This window comes from Salvelinus sp. IW2-2015, linkage group LG4q.1:29, assembly GCF_002910315.2.
Source record: "Salvelinus sp. IW2-2015 linkage group LG4q.1:29, ASM291031v2, whole genome shotgun sequence".
NCBI classification, from domain to species: domain Eukaryota; kingdom Metazoa; phylum Chordata; class Actinopteri; order Salmoniformes; family Salmonidae; genus Salvelinus; species Salvelinus sp. IW2-2015.
The window spans coordinates 38652475-38671267 of record NC_036842.1 but is presented as its reverse complement, the minus strand read 5'-3'; the positions used below and the strand labels follow the sequence as shown (position 1 = coordinate 38671267).

At 42.8% G+C, this 18793-nt stretch overlaps 1 protein-coding gene across 1 annotated transcript in view; it reads left to right on the top strand.

The window, feature by feature from the left end:
• Positions 1-18793, top strand: part of cdc42se2 (CDC42 small effector 2) — a 105266-nt gene that overhangs the window by 68363 nt on the left and 18110 nt on the right. The gene's annotated exons all lie outside the window — the stretch shown is intronic.

The following is an 18793-nucleotide window of genomic DNA, read 5'->3' as shown; positions in this document are numbered from 1 at the left end:
TCTTCGTGCAATAATAGTGTTTAACATGATTTTTGAATGACTACCTCATCTCTGTACCCCARACATAATTATCTGTAAGGTCCCTCAGTCAAGCAGTGCATTTCAAACACAGTTTCAACCACGAAGACCAGGGGTGTTTTCCCAATGCCTCACAAAGAAGGGCACCTATTGGTGCTTTTTTTAAATGAAGCCGATATTGAATATCCCTTTGAGCATGGTGCAGTTATTAATTACACTTTGGATGGTGTATCAATACACCCAGTCACTACAAAGATACAGGCATCCTTCCTAACTCAGTTACCGGAGAGGAAGGAAGCCGCACAGGGATTTCACTGAGGCCAAAGGGGACTTTAAAACTGTTAGATTTGAATGGCTGTGATYGGAGAAAACGGAGGATGGATCAACAACATTGTAGTTACTCCACAATACTAACCTAAATGAGAGTGAAAAGGAAACCTGTACATAAAAAAACATATTTCAAAACATGCATCCGTTTTGCAATAAGGCACTAAAGTAAAACTGCAAAAAATGTGGCAAAGAAATTAATTTKATGTCCTGAATACAAAGCGTTATGTTTGTGGCAAATCCAACGCAACACATCAGAGAACCACTCTTCATATGTTCCGGCTTCATGTTATGGGTATGCTTGTCCTAGTCAAGGACTAGGGAGTTTTTTTAGGATAAAAAGAAACAGAATAGAGCTAAGCACAGGCAAAATSCTAGAGGAAAACCTGGCTCAGTCTGCTTTCCATCAGACACTGGGATTCACCTTTCAGCAGGACAACAACATTAAACACAAGGGCAAATATACACTGGAGTTGCTTACGAAGACCACATTGAATGTTCCTGAGTAGGGCTGTGGCGGTCACAAAATTTCAACCAGTCGGTGATTGTCAAGAAAATAACTGTTTGTCTCACGGTAATTTACCGTTAATTAACAGAAACACATTTAGCATCTCCTGGCTTCCACATAGCCTACAAGCCATTTTAAAAAGTCTAATAAATCCATGTAATATAGCCTACACCTACACAATAAATCCATTATTTATTTTAGACYGGTCTAAAGAAGCATGATATGAAGAAAATGTAGTCTATTTCAGAAGAAKAMAATAGCATTTGAGGGAGTGCYCACATGCTGCTATTCTGTGGTTAGGTACATATAGGTACTCCTATATGCTTAATTTAGAGTTATTAATGTAACTTTAGTTCTACAAATATTGGGCTTTTTGTTTAGATTTTTTTATTGCGTTGTAAGGCTGCATGATGAGACTAATGATGATTTGAAAAAGTTGCTTAAGTCATGAACTCTGCTTTGTTTTTTTTGTTCAGGCGGTATACTCCAGTAGTCTCTCATTCACAATTTGACAAGCACTTGATAATGCCTCGAATTTTCTTAAAACATATATGCCCATGGGCTAGGTTACATGAGGTGTGTGACTATGATTCCAAAAAGTTGCAAAAAAAAGGCATTGTTTCTTATGCTGGGTATCATTCACAAGTGATAGGCTAATATTGTCACCCATCAGACTATTCTTGATTTATTCTTGTCTTTACATATACTAAATAATATACAGTACCAGTCAAAAGTTGAGACCTACTCATTCACGGGTTTTTCTTTATTTTCTTCATTGTAGAATAATAGTGAAGACATCAACTATGAAATAACACATATGGAATCATGTAGTAACCAAAAAGTGTTAAACAAATCAAAATATATTTGAGATTCTTCAAAGTAGCCACCCTTTGCATTGATGACAGCTTTGTACACTCTTGGCATTCTCTCAACTAGCTTCATGAGGAATGCTTTTCCAACAGTCTTGAAGGAGTTCCCACATATGCTGAGCACTTTTTGGGCTGATTTTCCTTCACTCTGCAGTCCAGCTCATCCCAAACCATCTCAATTGGGTGGAGGTCGGGTGGTTGTGGAAGCCAGGTCATCTGATGCATCACTCCATCACTCTCCTTGGTCAAATAGCCCTTTACACAGCCTGGAGGTATGTTTTGGGTCATTATCCTGTTGAAAAAATAAATGATAGTCCCACTAAGGGCAAACCAGATGGGATGGCGTATCCCTGCAGAATGCTGTGGTAGCCAGGCTGGTTAAGTGTGCCTCGAATTCTAAATAAATCAGACCGTTTTGCCAGCAAAGCATCATCACACCACCACCTCCATGCTTCACGGTGAGAACCACACATGCGGAGATCATCCGTTCACCTACTCTGCGTCTCACAAAGACACAGCGGTTGGAACCAAAAATCTCAAATTTTGACTCATCAGACCAAAGGACAGATTTTCACCGGTCTAATGTCCATTGCTCGTGTTTCTTGGCCCAAGCAAGTCTCTTCTTATTATTGGTGTCCTTTTAGTGGTGGTTTCTTTGCAGCAATTTGACCATGAAGGCCTGATTTCACGCAGTCTCCTCTGAACAGTTGATGTTGAGATGTGTCTGTTACTTGAACTCTGAAGCATTTATTTAAGCTGCAATTTCTGAGGCTGGTAACTCTAATGAACTTATCCTCTGCAGCAGAGGTAACTCTGGGTCTTCCTTTCCTGTGGCGGTCCTCATGAGAGCCATTTTCATTGTAGCGCTTGATGTTTTTTGCGACTGCACTTGAAGAAACTTTAAAAGTTCTTGACATTTTCCACATTGACTGACCTTCATGTCTTAAAGTAATGATGGACTGTTTCTTTGCTTATTTTAACTGTTCTTGCCATATATGGACTTGGTCTTTTCCCAAATAGAGCTATCTTCTGTATACCACCCCTACCTTGTCACAACACAACTGATTGGCTCAAACGCATTAAGAAMGATATAAATTCCCAAAATGTACTTTTAACAAGGTACACCTGTTAATTGAAACGCATTCCAGGTGACTACCTCGTGAAGCTGGTTGGGAGAATGCCAAGAATGTGCAAAGATTTCATCAATGCAAAGGGTGGCTACTTTGAAAAATCTCAAATATAAAATATTTTGCTTTGTTTAACACTTTTGGTTACTATATGATTCCATATGTGTTATTTCATAGTTTTGATGTCTTCACTATTATTCTACAATGGAGAAAATAGTAAAATAAAGAAAGCCCCTTGAATGAGTAGGTGTGTCAAACTTTTGACTGGTACTGTCTGTGACATTTGTTACCATGCACCTGTATTGAAATGGGGCAGCGGGAAAAAATACATATCTATGCACTTAAATAGCGAATGGTTTATTTTCATGCAAGCCAGGTAGGCTATACTCCTGTTGTAAAGAGACTCAATGTGCTTAATATTACGAAAGTTGAGAAACAAATATAGTAGCTGTTATAGAGTGATGCTGGCTCATCTAACCAATAGGCAGCGCTATCACCGGTCCTAGATTGGTGACCGTTCTGAGAGCAATAGAGAGAGTTGAGAATTGGTCTCCATGATAGATAGTGGTGTAAATCAGTTCCTAATAAATGACAAGTAAAGATTGCATCCTGTGTCCTCCAATTATATGTTGGTCTATTCAAGATACTACAGTAGGCCTAGCCTATAGAAAGCTGATGGGATCCTCCTCTTTTTATTAGCAGCCATCACTCGGTTTTCTCATGCAATTACATAGCCTATAGAAATGTTGCGCCCCATGAGCTRATGGGCTCTCATGAAGTGTTAGATTCGATTTTCGATAACATTTGCATTGATGTCAGAGTGATGAGGGACAATAGAGTGCTGAGTACCAGGCAGTTAGTCAGTTTGGTAGGCTACTAATGACCAGCAGCAGCATCAGAGCTTGGAGAAGCCTAATTACCGTGACTAAACAAACGGTCATGTGGAATTTGACCGCCGGTGTGGCAGTTATACGGTCACCGCAACAGCCCTATTCCTGAGTGGCCTAATTTTCAATTAAATGTCTAGCAATGATCAACAACCAACTTGACAGAGCTTGAAGAATTTTGTACAATACAGGTGTGCAAAGCTCTTAGACTTACCCAGAAAGACTCATGGCTGTAATCGCTGCCAACGGTGATTCTAACATGTATCGACTCAGGGTTGTGAATACTTGTAGATATTTCTGTATTTCTTCTTTAATACAGTTGCAAAAAATTCAAAAAATATGTTTTCACTTTGTCTTTATGGGGTATTGTGTGTAGATGAGTGATTTAAAATATATATATTTTATAAATTGAATTCAGGCAGTAACGCAACAAATTGTGGTATAAGTCAAGGGGTAGGAGTACTTTCTGAAGGCACTAACTATATCCTGGGTATATTCTGTGCTGCAAAATATGTGTTTTTTATTTGGTGAGTGGGTAGAGCTCGCCATAGGATCTAAGTTGCGTTAGTTATCATGGGTTCTGTTAAAAAGCCTTTCCAAGGGAACGTACGTTTCCAAGGAAACGTTTCCCAGGGTAATTTAGCCACTCCAGCAAGGAGTGGACTAGTGAAGTTGACCAGTCTAAGACAAGGTACTCTAAAAATCCTACGAAACTCTAGGTCTACCAGGCCCATCTCCAATTAGGAATATTTTTGATGTCTGGCCAACCCTCCTGGAGAACTACTGGGTCTGCAGGCTTTACTCTAACTGATTTAGGTCCTGATGGACCACTGCTTATTAGTCAGATGGGTTAGAGCAGGGGTGGAACAAAAGCCAGTAGCTCCCCTGGTGGAGGGTTGGCCGCCCCTGCCTCGAACCTTTGGTTAGAATTAAAGCTATGTGGAACTAAATCGGGAATCAAACCAGCTAGAAGTAAAGATATGTAGAACTAAATCAGGATCCAAACCAGCCAGTAGTAAAGATATGTAGAACTAAATCAGGATCCAAACCAGCCAGTAGTAAAGATATGTAGAACTAAATCAGGATCCAAACCAGCTAGAAGTAAAGATATGTAGAACTAAATCGGGAATCAAACCAGCTAGAGGTAAAGATATGTAGAACTAAATCAGGAATCAAACCAATAGTCTGAGCCTCATAACGTTGTGGTTTAATTAGAACTATGTTGGACTTATAGATAATCAAATGGTGAGAATTGCAGTTAGTACCCTGGATTTGCCGTTATTGGCATCTAGATCACCATTTACTATGGCTAATTCTGACCTGAGGCCACCCACCATATGCTGCTGCCCGGTTCCATCACGCTCAATATTGTGTTTTAATGAGCACAGAGGTCATGCTGAACGGAAGTCCTGAACATGCAAGACACACCAGACGGTCTGGAACATAGTGTTGGATGAACTGTCAACAGTAATTCATCCTTCCAGGTTTATTTTATGTCATCTGAAATACTAATTGAGATAAATAGACAAAGGCCATTTGGTTATGTCATAGCCTATATTAAGGGGAAACTAACCTATTTGAAGCTTATTATTCTAAAAGGAGAATAAMAGATTAGGTTTAGGTCCTGCGGAACACTGTAACTTGTAGCTTTCATCTTTTTCAAGACCATCTTAAGCCCTTCTGTGAGTGAAAACACTGGAGCGGAAATTAAGCACCTCATTGTTTCGCCGGCCAGATATAATTACATTAACATGTCATTCGATAACCCACTTAATACCATGGAAACGTACTCAAGAGGTCCATGATGTCATGATCACGATGAGAACGTTATGACTCCTCCCTAGCAACAGATAGTGTTCCGTCGCTAGGCTTACAGTTTTCCATTCGAGTTCACACAGGAGCTTCCAACTTTTAATTCCTGTGCTCACAAACTGGAAAACRATTAAACCATATTTCTTAAATGAGTCATAATGTACACTGGGTCTATAGTTTTTGTTTTCACTCTCCTAATTGTATCTCACCTCAACGTTAACAGTCAAATGCATTTCATGTGGCTTGAAACAACAATGCATCAACTGCTCAGCCTTTACGGTCTTTAACCGTAAAACTCTTGTGAACTCTCAAATGAGAGAAATTATATTCCTGGTAGTGCTGCTGACATCTGACATGTAGAGGCTAATCTTTGTTATTACTGTTGATCTATAGATGATCTCACTAGCACTGAGTCAGTCTGTGTCTCTCTGGCTGTCTCTCTGGCTAGCTGGCTGTCTCTCTGTGTGTCTCTCTCTCTCTCTCTGTGTGTCTCTTTTTCTCTGTCTGTCTCAGACTCTCACGCTCTCTCTCTTTCCCATACATACACACTTCTAGAGCTTTTTTTTTCTTCATAAAATGCTCCTTCAGACTACATTAGATCGTTTTTTTAAATCTATGAATAAGTATGAAAGTGTTGCCTGTGAAAGTAGAGGAGGAGGGGAGCCGCCCTGGCTTGTCCCGACACCAGGCCCCAATTATATATTTAGTACTCCGTTTTGACCCCCTCCTCACCGGCTTGGCAGTACTGTTAAACTGACAGGCTCTCAAACTGCTAACGGAGGTTGCTTCCCGGTGCTTGGAAGCCCATGGAAATCTCACTAATGAGCCATTGGAATCTCGTTATGGTGATTTTCACTGACAAGACAGGAAAGCCACACAGCACTGCTCCAGCCATGGCTTGCAGACTCTTTCCACCATGCATGGGGTCAACATGACCAACGCCACAGTCAGTCCCAGTAACAGTGTATTACAGATACACTATATATACAAACGTATGTGGACACCCCTTCAAATTAGTGGATTTGTCTATTTCAGCCACACTTGTTGCTGACAGGTGTATAAAATCGAGTACACAGCCATACAATCTCCATAAACAAACATTGGCAGTAGAATGGCCTTACTGAAGAGCTCAGTGACTTTCAACTTGGCACCGTCATAGGATGCCACCTTTCCAAAAAGTCAGTTCGTCAAATTCCTGCCCTGCTAGAGCTGCCCCGGTACACTAAGTGCTGATATTGTTTAGTGGAAACGTCTAGGAGAAACAACAGCTCAGCCGTGATGTGGTAGGCCACACAATCTCACAGAACGGGACCGCCGAGTGCAGAAGCACGCAGCGCATAAAAATAAAAATAAATCTGTCCTCGGTTGCAACACTCACTACCGAGTTCCAAACTGCCTCTGGAAGCAAAGTCAGCACAGTAACCGTTTGTCTGGAGCTTCGTGAAATGACTGAGCATGTGCACACAAGCCTAAGATCACCATGCGCAATGCCAAACGTCGGTTGGAGTGGCGTAAAGCTCGCCACCATTGGTCTCTGGAGCAGTGAAAACTCGTTCTCTGGCGTGATGAATCACGCTTCACCATCTGGGAGTCTGACGGCCGAATCTGGGTTTGGCGGAAACCAGGAGAACACTACCTGGCTGAATACATAATGCCAACTGTAAAGTTTGGTGGAGGAGGAATAATGGTCTGGGCCTGTTTTTCATGGTTCAGGCTAGGCCCCTTAGTTCCAGTGAAGGGAAATCTTAACACTACAGCATACAATGACATTCTAGACGATTCTGTGCTTCCCACTTTGTGGCAACAGTTTGGGGAAATCCCTTTCCTGTTTCAGCATGCCAATACCCCTGTGCACAAAGCAAGGTCCCATACAGAACTTGTTTGTCGAGATCGGTGTGGAAGAACTTGACTGGCCTGCACAGAGCCCTGACCCCATCAAAAACGTTTTTAAATATTTTTTATTCCCAATTTTGTGGTATCTAATTGGTAGTTAGTCTTGTCCCATCGTTGTAACTCCCGTACGGACTCGGGAGAGGCGAAGGTCGAGAGCCGTGTGTCCTCCGAAATCACACTGCTTCTTGACACAACTGCGAGCCAGGCCTTATCGCCCAAAATCAGTGCCCAACCTCACCAATGCTCTTGTGGCTGAATGGAAGCAAGTCCCCACAGCATTGTTCCAACATCTAGTGGAAAGCCTTCCCAGAAGAGTGGATGCTGTTATAGTAACAAAGGGGAACCAACTCCATATTAATGCCCATGATTTTGGAATGAGATGTTCGACGAGCAGGTGTCCACATACTTTTGGTCATGTAATGTACTTCCACTATGACAAAGTGTTTCCTGGGTTGTAAACATTAGCCTGAGAAACGGTTAGCCTGAGGTAGAAGTATGTTATGAACTCTATGTTGGGTCGGGAACCACTAGTGGATCGTGTTAGTTTCCTGAGTTGTGACCAGAAACATTGGTTTGTTTATCTGGGGGTCAGCAAAACATTTGAAAGGTTTCTGCTGGCGTCAATGATGGAGCAACTGGTCTAGCTGTTAGGGGATTAGAACTCGCTAATAGGAATATATTTGTTTTTTGGACTTCACCCTTGTATATGCAGGTAGGGTTGAAAGCACATCAAAGCACTTGGTGGGGAACCGGCAGTACATTTTCATAGGCTGTGTCCCAAAATGGCACCCCATTCCCTATAATAGTGCACTACTTTTGACCAGAGCCCAAAAGTAGTACATTTTAAATAGGTTGTCATTAAGGCACACAGCCAGTAAACAGACGATGCTTCAAATGTCAGTGCATTTTATTTGTCCTTCATTTCAAAGTCATGCGCTGCAGAAAGAAAGGTTAATAGGCCAACCTCAGGAAATATGTTGAGTCTAATTGTTTTGGGGGATAGTGGATGCAGCATGCCGTTTTGCTGTAAACCTCTGATGTTCGTATTAATCTCAGGTGGGGGAATGATGCCCATGAAGCATGAATGTCCCAGATGTGTTTGGGTTCAAATGTAGGCTACAGTTTGTCTCCTAGTAGTGTATAGCCTAGAGATGTTGGCCAATACAGCGATTTTAGTCATAGTATGGAGTATAGCCTACCTTTTTCCAACTCGGCTACCATCTCCAGTTGAACCCAAGATCAAGGGCATTTTGCATGGCAACAACAATGCACAAGTATGTTTTTTGTGTCGGCTTTGAGCTAATTTCTCCATTTTTGGAATGTTAGTGTAATCTCAGTGAGCCGCTTTGAAGTACCCAAGGATGCTAATATTCTGCAACGCCGATTTGGGGAATGTCTGGGTGGGAAACGGAAGGATTTCCTGTAATTGTGCTCAGTCTGGAATTCCAGCTCTCCTATGGAACAGGACTACCAAGGTTGAATGAGTTGCGAGACACCCCGTTCCACCACAGAACATCGGCCTGCCCCCGTTCCACCACAGAACATCTCCCTCCCCCTAAGGCCTACCCCCGTTCCACCACAGAACATCTCCCTCCCCCTAAAGGCCTGCCCCCGATCCACCACAGAACATCTCCCTCCCCTAAGGCCTACCCCCGTTCCACCACAGAAAATGCTTTAAGTTGGCAGGACACAGAGTGCCTTGTACTTCACCGAACCACCAAGTCAGGTTCCTGTTTCTCTATGTACACAAGCACTGGAGCGAGTGTAACAAGGCTTCCCTGTAGTAAAACACTGGAGCGCAGTGTAAACAGGCTTCCTGTAGTAAAACACTGGAGCGAGTGTAAACAGGCTTCCCTGTAGTAAAACACTGGAGCGCAGTGTAAACAGGCTTCCCTGTAGTAAAACACTGGAGCGCAGTGTAAACAGGCTTCCCTGTAGTAAAACACTGGAGCAGCAGTGTAAACAGGCTTCCCTGTAGTAAAACACTGGAGCGCCAGTGTAAACAGGCTTCCCTGTAGTAAAACACTGGAGCGCACGTGTAAACAGGCTTCCCTGTAGTAAAACACTGGAGCGCAGTGTAAACAGGCTTCCCTGTAGTAAAACACTGGAGCGGCAGTGTAAACAGGCTTCCCTGTAGTAAAACACTGGAGCGCAGTGTAACAGGCTTCCCTGTAGTAAAAACACTGGAGCGGCAGTTTAACGAGGCTTCCCTGTAGTAAAACACTGGAGCGCAGCTAACGAGGGCTTCCCTGTAGTAAAACACTGGAGCGCAGCGTAAACAGGCTTCCCTGTAGTAAAACACTGGAGCGCAGTGTAAACAGGCTTGCTCTGCCCTTGACCTGCCAGTGACCCCTCACCGCTAGACCAGTACTCCAGCTCGCTGGGTGAGATTTGCAAGTGAAGGAGCAATCACAGCTGCAGACTTAGGACACACGCAGCACTGCTGTATCTCACGAAAGGGATTTGGCCGTCTATCATAAATCCTTCCTTTATTGACGATGGGGCTAAGGGCGAGACCCGGAGTGCTTACCGCACTCTTGAGAAAAAGTGTGACTGAAACGTTGTTTACAAGGACAGTCATAAGCATGTTTGTCTGAATTTTATTCACCGCTGTAGTGGAATCAGTCTTTGACGATGGCTTTGAAGATGGTCCTGTGGTGTGTGTGTGATGCTACCATGACATGGTATTTGTCTCTGTGACCAGTGACGTGTGTAGACTGAGAAAATGGCAGACCACACTGCACCTCGGTTATCAGAAAGCAGTTGTCATAGCAACTGGAAGTGTGGCGTTCAAGTAGTTACCGATTAGTTACTGATTCTTTACAGCAGTATGACGAGAAGGGAAGGAAAATAGCTTTGCTGTAACTGTTGATATTTTTACAATTAGTGTTACAATGTGTACTAAGGGGCCTCGCGGCATAGGTTACAACCTTCAACTATGTAACATGTCAGAACACCACGAGCAATGCCGTCTAATCACACACGGCTATTGTTGACAGAATAGGCCTATATTGTGCATGCTGTGATGCCTGCTAGCTGACTCGCTCTGACAATTCATTACAAGCACAGTTCATTTATCCTTCGCTGAAGAGTCAAGTTTATTTTGGTTGTCAGAGTGGAAAAAATGTATGTTTACATTAAATACATCAGAGGCCCCAGCACCGAGAGAGAGGGCAAATTCCTTATTTTACTGGGAGAGGAAGGATTCACCCACGGGCTAGTATTCCATACAGCTCAGTCGTGTGTACATAGCGATAGATTCTGTTACTGTTAATTGAAACGCATATCGCAGTGACTAACTCGTGAAGTGGTTGGGAGAAAGATGCCAAGAATGTTGCAAAATTTCATCAATGCAAAGGGTGGCTACTTTGAAAAATCTAAATATAAAATATTTTTGCTTGTTTAACACTTTTGGTTACTATATGATTCAATATGTGTTATTTTATAGTTTTGATGTTTTTCACTATTATTAACTAGCATGAGGAAAATGTAAATTATTAGAAAAGCCTTGAATGCGTTAGGTGTGTCAAACTTTGACTGGTGTATGGTCTTGGTGACATTTGATTACCATGACATCCTTGTATTGAAATGGGGCAGTCGGGAAATCATATTATGCATTAGAAATAGCGAATGGTTTTTATTTTCCATGCGCCAGGTAGGGCTATACTCTATTGTAAGAGACGCAATGTGCTTTAATATTACGAAAGTTGAAGAAACAATATAGTAGTGTTTTATAGAGTGATCTGGTCACTCGAACCAACTAGGCAAGGCGTACCGGTCTAGATTGGGGTGAGCGTTTGAGAGCAATAGAGAGAGTTCAGAATTGGTCTCATGATAGATAGTGGTGTACATAGTTCCTAATTAATGCAAGTAAAGTTTTGCATCCTGGTTGTCCCAATTATAGTGTTGGTCTATTCAAGATACTACGTAGGCTAGCCTTAGAAGGCTGATGGGATCTCCTCTTTTTACATTAGAGATCTATCGGTTTTTCTCATGCATTCATAGCCTATAGAAATGTTGCGCCCATGGAGCTATGGCTCTCATGAAGTGTTAGATTCGATTTTCGATAAATTTAGCATTGATGTCAGAGTGATGAGGGACCTAGAGTGGCTGAGAAAAAATATACCGGCAGTTCGTAGTGTTGGTAGGGTCTACTAATGACCAGCGGCAGCATAGAGCTTGGGAGAAGCTAATTATGCGTGACTAACAATCGGTATGTGGAATTTGACGGCGGTGTGGCGTTATACGTGTCACGGCAAAGGCTATTTGAAGTTGGCTAAATTTTCATTAAATGTCTAGCAATGATACAACAAACTTGACAGAGCTTGAGAATTCTTTGTCAAGTACAGGTGTGGGCAAAGCTTCTTTTGACTTACCAGAAGACTCATGGCTGTAAATCGTGCCAACGGTGGATTCTAACATGTTGACTCAGGGTGTGAATACTTGTGAATATCTTCTGTTATTTACTTCTTTATATACTAGTTGCTAAAAATTAAAAAATATTTTTCACTTTGTCTTTATGGTGGTTTTGTGTGATAGTGAGTGATTTAAAATATATATATTTTATAAATGTGACTTCAGGCAGTAAGCAACAATTGTGGTATTAAGTAAGGGTGTAGGAGTTATTTTCTGAATGGCATAGCTAATAATCTGGTCTATTGTGCTGCAAAATATGTGTTTTTTTATTTTTGTGTGATAGTGGGTATGTAGCTCGCATATGGATCTAGAGTTGGTTTATTATCATGTGTTCTTGTTAATAAAGCCTTTCCAAGGGAACGTACGTTTCCAGGAGTTTCCCAGGTAGATTTAGCACTCAGCAAGGAGTGGACTAGTGATATAGTGATTCGCAGTCTAAGAAAGGTACTCTAAAAATCTACGAAATCTTAGGGTCTACAGTGCCTCTCGCAATTAGGAATATTTTTTGATGTCTGGAACCTCCTGGAGAATACATTGGGTGCAGGCTTTAGCTCTAACTGATCTTAGGTCCTGATGGACACTGCTTATTAGTCAGATGGGTTAGAGCAGGGGTGGAACAAGCCGTAGCCATCCCCTGGTGGAGGGTTGGCGCCTGCCTTCTTTGGGTTAGTAATTGAAGCCTATGTGGACACTCAATCGGGAACAAACAGCTATTAAGTAAGATATGTAGAACTATAATCAGGCCAAACGCCAGTAGTAAAGATATGTGAAATAAATCGGCACTCATACCGAGCCAGTAAGGTAAAAAGATATGTTTAGAACTCACACACATCAGGATGCCAAACCAGAGAAGTAAGATATGTAGAACTAATCGGGAATCAAGACCGCTAGAGGGTAAGATATGTAGACTAAATAGCGAATCAAACCAATAGTCTGAGCATATAAGTTGTGGTTTTCTTAGAACTATGTTGGACTATTTAGAAGATCAAATGGTGAGATGGCAGTTTAGTACGCCTGGATTGCCGTTATTGGCATCTAGATCACCATTTATTGGTAATTCCTGACTGAGGCACCACCATATGACTGCTGCCGCGGTTCCATCAGCTGATATATTGTGGTTTTTAATGGGACCGAGTATGCTGAAGGAAGTCTGAACATGCAAGACTACACCAGCGGTCTGGACATAGTGTTGGATGAATGTCAAGACAGTAATTCATCTTCAGGTTTTTATTTTGTATGTTATCTGAAATCTAATTGAGATAAATAGACAAAGGCATTTGGGGGTTATGTATAGCCTATATTAAGGGAAGTACCTATTTGAAGCTTATTATTCTAAAAGGAGAATATAGGATTAGGGTTTAGGTCCTGCGGACACTGGTACTTGTAGCTTTCATTTTTTCAAGAACATCTTTAAGGCTTTCGTGAGTGAAACACTGGAGCGGAAATTAAGCACCTCATTGGTTTGGCCGGCCAGATACTTACATTACATGTCGTGTCGTAACCACTTTAATACCATGGAAACGTACTCAGAGGTCATGTGGTCTGATCAGATGAGAAGTTTGATCCATCCTAGCACAGATAGTGTTCGTCGCTAGGTGCTTGGGCAGTTTTCCATCGAGTTCACACAGGAGCTTCAACTTTTTAAGTTCTGTGCTCACAAACTGGATACTATTAAACCATATTCTAAATGAGATCATAATGTCACTGGGTCTATAGTTTTTGTTTCACTTCCTAATTGGTATCTTCACCTCACGTTACAGTATGCATTTCATGTGGCTTGGAAACAACAATGCATCAACTGCTCAGCCTTTACGGTCTTTAACCGTAAAATCTTTGTGAACTCTCAATGAGAGAATTATAGTTCTGGTGTGCTGCTGACATCTGACATGTAGAGGTAGTCTTTGTTATTATTTTGATCTATAGATGATTACTAGCACTGAGTCAGTTGTGTCTCTCTGGCTGTCTCTCTGGTAGCTGGCTGTCTCTCTTGTGTGTTCTCTCTTCTCTCTGTTGTCTCTTTTTTCTCTGTCTGTCTCAGATCTCACGTCTCTTCTTTCCATACATACCACTTCTAGAGCTTTTTTTTTCTCTAAAATGCTCTTCAGACTACATTAGATCGTTTTTTAAATTCTCTGAATAGTATGAAAGGTTGCCTGTGAAGTAGAGGAGGAGGGGAGCGCCTGGCTTTTGTCCCGACCCAGGCCAATTATATATTTAGTACTCCGTTTTGACCCTCTCCTCACGGCTTGGCAGTTACTGTTTTAACTGACGGCTCTAACTGCTAAGGAGGTTGCTTCGCGGTGGCTGTTGGAAGCCATGGAAATCTCACTAATGAGGCATTTGGAATTCGCGTTATGGTGATTTTCACTGACAAGACAGAAAGCAACGCACTGCTCAGCGCAATGGCTGTGCAGACTCTTGTCCACCAATGATGGGGTAACATGCAACGCCACAAGCAGTCCCCAGTAAAGTGTATACGATAATATACTAGTACAAACGTATGTGGAACGCCCTTAAATTAGTGGATTTGTCTATTTCAGCCAACTTGTTTGCGACAGGTGTTTAAATCGAGTACCAGCATACAATTCAATAAACAACATTGGCAGTAGAGGGGCTTAGTGAAGAGCTCAGTGACTTTCAAACTTGGCACCGTCATGATTGGGATGGACGACGTTTCCCACAATGATCAGATTCGTTCAAATGATCTATGCTGGCTAGAGCTTGCCCGGTTCACTAAGTGCTGATATTGTTTAGTTTGGAACGTCTAGGAAGAAAACACAGCTCAGGCCGTGATGTGGTAGGACCAATTTCACGAACGGGAAACGCGGAGTGCAGGAAGCAACGCAGCGCATAAAAATAAAAATAAATCTGTCCTCGGTTGTCAACACTCACTACCTGGAGTTTCAAACTGCTCTGGTAAGAAGGTCAGCAGAGTAACCGTTTGTCTGGAAGCTTCGTGAAATTGAACTGAGATGTGCACAAGCTAAGATACATGCGTCTAATGGCAACGTCGGTTGGTAGTGGCGGTAAAGTCGCACATTGTGGTCTCTGGAGCGTGAAAAACTTGTTTCTCTGGGTGATGATCACGCTCACTCTGGGAGTCTGACGGCCGGATATCTGGGTTTTGGCGAAACTCAGGCGAACATAACTGGCTGAATACCTAAATGCATCTGGTAACGGTTTTGGGTGGAGGAAGGAATAATGGTCTGGGCCTGTTTTTCATGGTTCAGGCTGGCCCTTAGTTCCAGTGAAGGAGAATCTTAACACAGCATACAATGACTTTCTAGAGATTTCTGTGGCTTCACTTTGTGGCACAGGTTGGGGAAATCCCTTTTCTGTTTCAGCATGCCTGATCCTGTGCAAAGCAAGGTCCCATAGCAGAACTTGTTTGTCGAGATCGGTGTGGACGAACTGACTGGCATGCCAGAGCTGACCCATCAAAACGTTTTTTAAATATTTTTTATTCGCCTAATTTTGTGGTATCTAATTGGTAGTTAGTCTTGTCCCATCGTTTTGTAACTCCGTAGGCTCGGGAGAGGCGAAGGTCGAGAGCGTTGTGTCTCCGAATCACACTGCTTCTTGGACACAATGCGAGCCAGGCTTATCGCCGCAAAATCAGTGCCCAACCTCACAATGCTCTTTGTGGCTGAATGGAGAGCAAGTCGCACAGCATTGTTTCCACTCTAGTTTGGAAAGGCTTTCCCAGAAGATGGATGCTTGTCTGTAAAAGGGAACAACTCCATTAATGCCCATGATTTTGGAATGAGATTGTTGCGAGGCAGGTGTCCCTACTTTTGGTATGTAAATGTACTTCCACTTGACAACGTGTTTCTGTTGTAAAGCATTAGCCTGAGAAACGGTTAGCTGAGGTAGAACTAGTATGTTATGAACTCTATGTTGGGTTCGGGAAACCACTAGTGGATTGTGTTAGTTTCCTGAGTTGTGACGCAGAAACATTGTGTTTGTTTTTATCTGGGGGTCAGCAAAAATTTTGAGAAGGTTTGCTGCTGGCGTCAATTGATTGGAGCAAACTGGTCTAGCGTTAGGGGATTAGCTCGCTAATAGGATAATATATTTTGTTTTTTGGTATTCACCTTGTATATTGCAGGTAGGGTTGAAGCACATCAAAGACTTGGTGGGGGCACCGGCAGTACATTTCATAGGCTGTGTCCCCAAACTGGGCCCCCCATTCCCTATAATAGTGCACTACTTTTGACAGAGCCTCAAAAGTAGTACATTTTCAATAGGTTGTCATTAGGCACACGAGCAGTAAACAGACGATGCTTCAAATGTCAAGTGCATTTTATTTGTTCCTTCATTTCAAGTCATGCGCTGCAGAAAGAAAGGTTATAGGCCAACCTCAGGAATATGTTGAGTCTACTTGTTTTTGGGGGATAGTGGATGCAGGCATGCCGTTTTGCTGTAACCTCTGATGTTCGTATTATATCTCAGGTGGGGGAATGATGCCATGAAGGCATGAATGTCCAGATGTGTTTGGGGTTCACATGTAGGTTACAGTTTGTCTCCTAGTAGTGTATAGCCTAAGAGATGTGGCATACAGCGATTTTAGTCATAGTATTGGAGTAATGCCTACCTTTTTCCAACTCGGCTACGCATTCTCCAGTTGACCAGATAAGGCGATTTTGCATGGCAAAACAATGCACATAGATGTTTTTGTGTCGGCTTTGAGCTAATTTCTCTCATTTTTGGAATGTTAGTGTAATCTCAGTGAGCGCTTTGAAGTAGCCCAGGATGCTAATATTCTGCTAACGCTCGATTTGGGGAATGTCTGGGTGGGAAACGGAAGGATTCTGTAATTGTGCTCAGTTCTGGATCCAGCTCTCTATGGACAGGATACCAAGGTTGAATGAGCTTTGCGATGACACCCGTTCCCACAGAACATCGGCTGCTCCCGTTCACCCAGAACATCTGCCCTCCCCTAAGGGCCTTACCCGTTCACCACAGAACATCTCCCTCCCTAAGCGCCTGCCCCGATCACACAGAACATCTCCCTCCCCTACGGGCCTACCCCGTATCCACACAAAAATGCCTTTTAGTTTGGCAGGACACAGAGTGCCTGTACTTCACGAACACCAAGTAGGGTTTCCTGTTTCTCTATGTACCAAGCACTGGGAGGGGGCAGGTGTACAGCTTCCTGTAGTAAAAACATGGGAGCGCAGTGTAAACAGGCTTCCTGTCGTAAAATGGGGGAGCGCAGTGGTAAACAGGCTCCCTGTAGTAAACACTGGGAGCGCAGTGTAACAGGCTTCCCTGTAGTAAAACATGGAGCGCAGTGTAAAAGGCTTTCCTGTGTAAACACTGGAGACAGTGATACGGCTTCCTGTAGTAAAACACTGGAGCGCAGTGTACGGCTTTCCTGTAGTAAACAACTGGAGCGCAGTGTTCAACAGGCTTTCCCTGTAGTAAACACTGGGAGCGCGTGTAACGGCTTCCCTGTAGTAAAACACTGGGAGCGCAGGGTGTAACAGGCTTCCCTGTAGTAACACTGGAGCGCAGTGTAAACAGGCTTCTGTAGTAAAACTGGAGCGCAGTTTTAACGAGGCTTTCCTGTAGGTATAAACACTGGGGAGGCAGGTAACGAGGCTTCTGTAGTAAACATGGAGGCGCAGGCGTAAACAGGTTCCCTGTAGTAAAACACTGGAGCGCAGGTAAACAGGTTCCTGTAAGTAACACGGAGCGCAGTGGTAAAAGGCTTGCTCTGCCCTTGACTGCAGTGACCTCAGCTAGACAGTATCCAGGTCCTGGTGAGATTTGGCAAGTGAGGAGCAATCCAGCTGCAGATTAGGACACACGCAGCATGCTGTATTCACGAGGGATTTGGCCCGTCTATCATAAATCCTTCCTTTATTGAGATGGGGCTAGGGGAGACCGGAGTGCTTACCGACTTTGAGAAAGTGTGCTGAACGTTGTTTCAAGAAGTCATAAGCATGTTTGTTGAAATTTTTATTCACCGCTGTAGTGGGAATCAGTCCTTTGACGATGGCTTTGAGATGGTCCTGTGGTGTGTGTGTGATGGCTACATGAATGGTATTTTGTCCTTGTGACAGTGACGTGTGTAGACTGAGAAAATGGCAGACACCCTGCCCTCGGTTATCAGAGCAGTTGTCATAGCACTGAGTGTGGGTTCAGTGTTAAGATTAGTTAGTGATTTCTTTACAGCAGTATGACTAGAGGGAAGGAATGCTTTGCTGTAACTGTTGAATATTTTTTTACAATTAGTGTTTTAGCAATGTGTCCTAGGGGCTGCGGCATAGGTTAACCTTCAACTATGTAAATGTAGACCCAACGAGCATGCGGTCTAATCACAACGGTTATTGTTTTGCAGAATGGCCTATATTGTGCTGCTGTGGATGCTGCTAGTGACTCGCTCTGAAATTCATGTACAAGCAAGTTATTTATCCTTCGTGAAGAGTAAGTTTTTTTGGTTGTAAGTGGAAAAAATGTATGGTTTAATTAATACTGAGAGGCCCAGACCGAGAGAGGAGGGAACTTTCTTTATTTTACTGGGAGAGGGAAGGATTCATCCACGGGCTTATGTATTCCAATACCAAAAGCTCTCAGTCGTGTGTACATAGGATAGATTTGTACTATAGGTATTCATAAGGCTCAGTCGTGTGTAATAGCGATAGATTCTGTACTGTAGTATTCATACAAGCTCGGCGTGTGTAACTGCGATAGATTATGTTATGTAGTATTCATCAGCTCGTCGTGTGTCATAGCGATAGATTCTGTTACTGTAGTATTGGCCATTACAGCTAGTCGTGTGGTAACAGTAGCGATAGATTCTGTTATGCTTAGTATTCCTACAGTAGTCGTTGTGGTACATAGCGATAGATTTCTGTTACTGCTAGTATTCATAGCTCCGTCGTGGTGTACTAGGATAGATTATGTTACTCGCTAGTATTCCATACAGCT